The sequence below is a fragment of the Cryptomeria japonica genome, chromosome 3 (assembly GCF_030272615.1).
Source record: "Cryptomeria japonica chromosome 3, Sugi_1.0, whole genome shotgun sequence".
NCBI classification, from domain to species: Eukaryota; Viridiplantae; Streptophyta; class Pinopsida; order Cupressales; family Cupressaceae; genus Cryptomeria; species Cryptomeria japonica.
Window position 1 is genome coordinate 398,874,426 of NC_081407.1, and position 8,399 is coordinate 398,882,824.

The following is an 8,399-nucleotide window of genomic DNA, read 5'->3' on the forward strand; positions in this document are numbered from 1 at the left end:
ATGCAAAATTGACAAGATTAAGCATAAACAGGCAAATAATAAAGCAAAAAGCTAACATAGAGGTACATATTTGGAAATAAGACTCTAAAATGAACCTAATCAGTTACCTATAGGGAAAATGAGGTTAGAGATAATCTACCTATATGGAAAGTGGTTAAACTCTACCTCTAAGTGGCTCATCTTGAGCATTGTCGGTATATGGGCATTGATGGCATATTATATCTGGTTCTATCATTTTTGTGGGTGCAAAATTAACAAGGCAAAATAGTATTAGTGGGATCATGATCTCATCAAAATGGTTTTGGCTTTGCATTTATGATAGCACATTGATCACACCTTACAAAAGGTTCCAATCTCATACATAGCATCCCAGAGTAAGGTCAATAATGATCTAACTTAATGCTTAAACTGGAGTTCTGGGTAGTCATATACCGATCATTTCTAGGATTGATGCTTAAACTAGAGTTCTGGGTAGTCATATACCCATGGCATAGGGTAGGGGTGACCTGCAAACAATGCTAGTTCTAGATGCCTGTTTGCTTGGTGTATAACTTGTCAAAATTAGATCGATTGGCTACAGGTCTGCCATAAAGTTTCGAGCTTATCACCAGTGAAAATACAAGAACCAAGGCTTAGAATACTCAAAAATGTCTCTCAGAAAGTCTGCAACAGGCAAACTTTTAGTAAGAATTTGCAGACACAATGCTCAGAAATTCACACAATCAGCTACATTAAATACGTTCTCTATTAAGTTCAATGTTTTAAGATGAAAAAGAAGAGTTAAATGGTTTTGGTTCGATTTGCAATTTTTGTGAAGCTTTTGCACTGAAGTTTCCATAGCCTGATTTTTTTGCATGTGAAGAAAGACCATGTCAGATAATATTAGCGAAGAACAAAATAAGGAGACAATTGCTAGATTATGGTCTAACTTGAAAAGAAAAGGTGATGGGAAATGTTATTGTCCCTACAAAATTTGTAAGGGCTTAAAGACTAGAAGACTTCTAATCAAAACAGCTAAGAAACATTGTAGGCAGCATGGTCACATTGAAGGGGGACATGATTATCATCCACTGGTAAGTTGTTCATTATATCATTTTAACAATTTATATACATAAGAAATCACTTGATAATGAGATCATGATCATGGTTTATTTATGTTGATCATTTTTATATAGGTCAAGCACCCCAGGGCACATGATATGGACCAACACAACCCGAAGAATACGGTTTTCGAAGTGGAGGAACATGGAGGTGTGAATATCGAAGCTGAAGATATTGATCCCATGGAAGATGACGATCATGCACCAGAAAACACAATTGAAGATGATGGTACAAATACATTGATCCATGACACATTTAGTACTGGTACAGCTGATCATGATGATTAGGATGACCTTGATGTTCATGATTTACCTCTTCTTCAGAAGGCATATGAGCCCCTTTACAAAGGCTCCCAAACAACTCTTCTCTCTGTTGTATTGTTGTTGGTGAACTTGAAGGTTATGAATGGTATATCCAACATAACAATCTCATGTATGTTAAGGTGTGTCATACATGTCATTACAGTTAATAAATGGTGAATCATGTACCATTAATATTCTTTATATTAACACCTCAAACTTCTTTTTTTTGTTGTAGATTGATAGGTGAGTTTTTCTTACCACCATCAAATATTCTACCTCGCTCATACCGAGAATTATCTGCCATTATGAAAGATATTGGAATGGAGTATCAAACAATAGATGCTTGTCCCAATGATCATATTATATATCATAAACAACATGAATTTGGAACATAATGCCCTGAATGTCATATCAGTAGATATCGAACAGATCAAATAACAAAAAAGGTGTCTTGCAAGTTTCTTCATTATATTCTCATTATTCCACGTATGCAACGATTATTCAGGTGCACTAGCTTGGCCTAATTTATGGATTACCATGCACGCAATAGAAGTCGAGATGACATTATTCAAATGCTTGCGGATGGTTCAATATTTATGGACATAGAGGAAAAGTGGCCACACTTTAAAGAAGAACCTCGTAATCTCAGGCTTTCATTGGTAGCGGACGGTGTCAATCCATTTGGAGAGTTGAGATCTGTTTACTTAGTGTGGCCTATTTTTGTTATCAACAATAATATTCCTCCATGGATGTCAATAAAGAGGGAGCACATAATGTTGGCAATGATTGTTCTAGGTATTTTATCATTTAATAGTCATCTACATTTAATTATAAATATTGCAGTAAAATGGTCATAATAATTATGTAATGTTTTTGTTCATTCCACTAGGCAAGTACCAAGTTAAAGATATGAATGTATTTATTGAGCCTCTTATCGATGAGTTGCTGGAGTTATGGAATGGTGTGACCATGTATGACATCTCTAGACCAATAAGACAAAGACAATTTCAATTCCATGCAATGCTTGTATGGACAATACATGATGCCCCAGGGCTAACACATTTTTGTGGTACGTTATAGTGTTCAAGTTGCGCATGATAATTATAATTATAAAAATTAACAGATTTAATAGAATTATACATCATTTTGTAGGTCTTCAAACAAAGGGAAAATTTGCATGTCCAGTTTGTGGTCCAAAGATGAAATCCCGTCATTCAAAAAGTTTAGGAAAGCGGGTGTTTGATGAGTATAGGCACTTCCTTCACAAAAATCATAAGTATCGGAATATTGAAAAACATCTTTTCAATGGGAAAGAAGAGACTACATCAAAGCCACGCAGAATGACTCCTCACTTATGGAAGTTGGAATATAATAGAATTAATTGTCAAGGTAATGTCATTCCATCTAATGGTTTCTGTTTGGAATTTGAATTTTTCTATCGTGTTTTGTTTACTGATGATGGAATTGATGATACTGAAGGTCGTCAAGGCATGGATGACCACCTTCCAAAGGGACTAAAAAGTTATCCCAGACAATTCAGTAGGTTGCCTTACTACGAGCAGCTACAAATTATGCATTTGTTTGATACAATGCATATTGGAAAGAATATAACAGAGACATTATGAAAAATATTGGATGGAAGGCGTGACAAAGAAAAAATTGTCAAAATTTGTAGTGACATTGTGGAATCCAATCATGCAATGAAAAATGTCATTCAATCAAATAGCAATGGAGATCAGATTAATATAAGTGCCCTTCCTTGGTTATTAACGGAGCAGCAAAGCAATTCTATAAAAGATGTCATACAAAAAATTCGATTTCCCACAGGATTTGCTGCGAACATAAACAATCTCATATCAAAGAAGAGTGAATTTGGGCCAGGGATGAAAACGCATGATTGGCATACCTTCATTAAGGTAATTCACGCTCTTGTGTATTTACTATATATTTGTATACTGCGCATGTACTTTTCATTGTATTATGTTAGAAAATAATGAAAAGATCATTTTATAATTGTTGCAGTACATTCTACCTCTATCTCTCCCAAACCACTTCGACAATAATATCAAGAAAGTCATATATGATCTTGGAAAATACATGAGGTAAGTAGTGATGTTTGTTCAATTTGTTGTATAGATATTATATTTGCCATTTGTTTTACTTGTTATGCAATATATTGTATATTATTTTGTAAAGTCTCGTTTATATATTTTTGCATCTTCAATCTCTTTTAGGTGGTTGTCATCTAAAGAAATCCACAAGGAAGATATAAAATATTGGAAGAGAAAAATCCCTCATCTAATGTGTGAAATGCAAAAGTGTCTACCTTCAACTTTTTTCAATGCACAAGAACACTACCTCATACACCAAGTCGAGGAGATCGAATTGTGTGGACCTGTACACACTAGGTCAATGTGGATGGTTGAGAGGCACTTGAAATTTTTTAAGGCTTTGGTTCGACAAAGAGCACATCCTGAGGGTTATATGGTGGAGGGATATATGGTATACCAAACTACGGTGTACATTACTGAATATCTTCCTAAGTTTGTAGCAAAAATCCACGTAGATCGCATTTGGGATCCCAACCCCATTAATAAATTTGAAGGGGAGCATTCGATGGGGAAAGGTAGATTGAAGAAAGTGAGAGGTAATTATAAGATGTTTTGGTAGTAAATTAATTCTTCATCTTCTAAATAAATCAGTTGTAAGTGGTCTATTAATTATTTGTACAGTTGGTCGGGAGTGGGATGCGCTACATTTGTATATTGCAAACAATCTTGATTGGATGACAGTGTAGATTGAACGATGTCAACATTCTGGTCGCACATTAACATGGGATGGTGTCGCTTCATTGGTTAAAGAAGCTCATCGTAATGGAGATTCCAATGTTACACGAAGGGAAATTGATTTAGCATATGGTTTAAGAGATCAACAGGTACGTATAATTTTATTAATCACCCGTATGTTTATCAACTCATGATGCAATAATTTTAATATGTTAGACATATTGCAGGTCAAACACCACAAGGCTATGTGCTGTAATGGTCATAAATTTCGCATCAAACAGTTGGATGACACGGAGAAAACTTGTGATTCTGGGATAACTGCAGTCTTTGAGGTGACCAATATTTCATCTAGAAATGACATACATCCTCAAGAGTCTCAAAATCGATACTATGGCATTTTGGATGATATACTTGAGTGTGACTTTAATTCCTTCAAATTAGTTATGTTCGTCGTCAAATGGTATAGGCTACGACTGAATAAAAATGATCCTGATAGAACTATTATCGAACATGATAATGGATTTACAATGGTTAATACAAGGTCGTTTGAACGAGTTGGGGATGAGCCCTATGTTCTTCCAAGTCAATGTGAGAAGGTATTTTACTCGGAGGTTCCACATAAACCGGGTTGATCATTTGTTGTTAGACATGATCCAAGAGGAAGACCGATAATGTATAATGTGATGGAAGAAGAAGATACCGAAGAAGTAGAAGATGATATAGATGATGATCACGATCGACAGTTAGTCGATGATGTTCCTGACGGAAATGTACACGAAGAAGAAGTTGATGATGATGATGCTGCTGCTGCTGATGATGATGGTGATGGTGATGGTGATGGTGATGGTGATGGTGATGGTGATGGTGATGGTGATGGTGATGGTGACGGTGATGGTAATGGTGACGGTGATGGTGATGACGATGACAATGACGAACACAATGACGACGACGACAATGATGATGATGACAACGACGATGACAACAACGACAACGACGACAACAACGACGACGACGATGATGATGATGATGATGATCATCATCATCATCATCATCATCATGGTCATGATGATGAGTTGGATGAAGAAGAAGATCAATGACATGAATGAAATGTATGAGATGCGATTATTATATTATCTATTTAATATTGTTATCTTGATAGAAATTGATTTGACTTATATGGTTACATAAATAATTCATATGTTTTGAATTCTAATGCCATTACTTAATTAATTCATGATGCACCTCTAGCTATGTGATAGATGGTGATTTAAAATACATATGTGATGGATTACATGCTTATGATGATACATGTGACATTTTTTGAACTTTGTGTTTATTTATGGAATGTGGACTACTTATTAGCTATGTGATGGATGGTGATTTATGATACGTATGTGATGGATTACATGTTTATGATGATACATATGTGATTCTTATGATGCTCAATTACATATATGATGATACATATGTGATTCTTATGATGCTTATGATACTGCAGTATTTATTGTTTATCAAATTACAAATGTAATGCTTGTGATGCTCAATTGTTGGTGCAGGAACCTCAACCCCTTTGACGAGGATCTGCACAGTCTCATGGATCGACAGGTATAAGTCAATACACCTTATAGAAATAATATATTTTTAAAAAATTACAAGAAAAACAAACTTCCTCAGTTTTTCAAACCTCAACATTAGCAGCAAGTCTAATACAGTTATCAACACTTGAGGCCCCAGTTGGACTTACTCAAATTTTAATCTCAACATCAACTTTATGGCTGACTTCTTCATCAATATTACCCTCATTTGCAAAATATCTCTCTCATTACCAACTAACTCTCTCATTTGATGGTGCACAAGTATCACCAAATAGGTATTTGTCAGATGTGTCTTCCTCGAGTGAGGGAAATGCAAGAATGGAAGAGGAAAGTGAGACATGTAGTAGATCTCAAATAGGGAGATCAACTAGAGGTCAAAAGATTAGAAGAAAATTAAATAAACGCATGGAATTTTTTCTTGCTCAAGGGGGTTCATGTTCTTATGATGATGAGAACAAAGGCGATATTGAGGTGCCCTTGAGGTACAAACATCTACTGAAACAATGTGTACCCAAGGAGCTTCCTCCAATAAACACTGATTTTTGTGTTAATGAAAGGATATATCGCATAGCACCTTCGTCGTTACATGGTTTGGGCCTATTTTCCATGGACAGCATAGAGGTCTGTTACAACAAAGTTGCTGAATTGATGGAGTTTGTTGGACCTTGTTACAATTATAATGATTGGATGCAGATTGTTTGATATAAAAAAGTATGCGTAGGTATGCACTGTCAGCCAATTATATACAACAAAAAGATAATGATCAAAGTAAATGAGTGGTTGTATACATTGATGGAAGGCCAAAAGCAACAGGGAATATTGCAGGTTTTATAAATAGTACACGACCTGGGTCAACTAATAAGCAACCCAATTGCATATTTGAGGCATGTGAGGGAAATTGTGTGTTTGTATGTGCGATAAAATCAATAAGTGTAGGGGAAGAGCTGCTAATCGATTACAATTTGAATCGTATGGATACAAACAAAGTTACTATCATGGGGGTGGTATGTACTATATATATACCATTTAAGCCAGCTTCCAATTAATGAATCCAATAAACCATTGTATTATTAAGTTTTTTTGCTAAGTCTATTGGTTTCATTTCGCTAACGTTTTTATATTTTTTCTTTGTCACAGGGCCACATGGATCCACCACATAGCACAGATAGGGGTGTAGGTCCTGACACTTCTACAGAGCAAGTAAACCTCATTGTAATCGTACAAATTAGATAGAAGCAAATTGTTACATTATGATCTTTTCTTGAGTGTTTTGAAGTAATTTTGACAGTGTTAATTATATTCTTGTCACAGACGGATGTTCAGGATAAGGGAAAGGAACCTGCAGTACCTCAGCACCTCCATAGGGATGTGGGGCGCTCGACAGTGTTATGCGCTAATGACATCGCACTTAGCGCAAACCCTATACAATTGGTACAAAAGAATATTAGAAAAATTAGCCAAGAGATTGTTGATTTGGCAACCATAAGCCCTCAGATTGATGAGATAATAGAGAGGGTGCAACTATTGTTGCGGACAGTAGAAAACTTGCAAGTAAGCAGTAATGAAAGCTTTAATCATAACAAAAGTTCAATAATGGTTTATATTTTTTTCTCTTTTATGTCATTAACTAAAATATGTATGTGTTGTTTTTACAGAAATTTATAAGGCCTCATCATCCTGGTGGCGATGATCAGGGTATTGCGGGTAGTTCAGGTGATGACCATGTTCTATATATTAAAACCACTCCTTTGGACTTGTGAACTTGTTTTTTTAATGTTTTATATATTTAATGTATTACTCTTCAAGTGCTGACATGGGTCTAAGGTCAACCCCAACTGTATTGCCGACTGCAATGTTGGCAACACGTAGCATGCAGACATCGTTTGTTGCACCGGCTCGTGTTGACCCACCCACTGGTGGTAGATCCCTCTTTTTCTCTCTCTTTCGTTATGTGTTTATTACCCTTGAAGTGTTCTTTCTTGGAGGCATTTCATAGTGGATTCATTTACTGTGGCAGGAGATGCACATGAGGATGCGCCAGAGGCGACTACTGGTGATAACATACCATCATTTCCTAGATCTTCCCGTATTGCTAGTACGGGAATGTTGCAGGCCACATTGGTGGTGAGCGACAAAGAATTGATTCCCTTGAAGATACAGAAGGTTCCAGGTACTTTAAAATTATTATTATATATAGTCTAATTGTAATTTACTTACTGATCACTCATTTTGGACTAATAATCCCATGTTTTTTTTGCAAGAAATGATATATTTTATAAAAATCTTAATGACATTACATTGTAGATATTTGGGCCCACCGTACGTAAAAGGTGGAACATCATACGTGAACTAACCCTTATCCACTATTTTGATTTAATATCATTGCTAGAATAGTTTTCCTTTTATCCATTTCTTGAACTATAACAAAGGTAGCTTCAGTTTCTTTCTAAATCTAACAGGTTTGTTTTTGTTTTAAAGGTGGAATGACCAAGAAAAAAAGTTAAAAGATGAACTCACAAACCCTATGGTAGGGTTGTTTGGAAATGACACATTTGACAAGACTAAGCTCCTGGAAAAAGCTGGCACATATCTAAAGTATGTGAGGGACCAATACA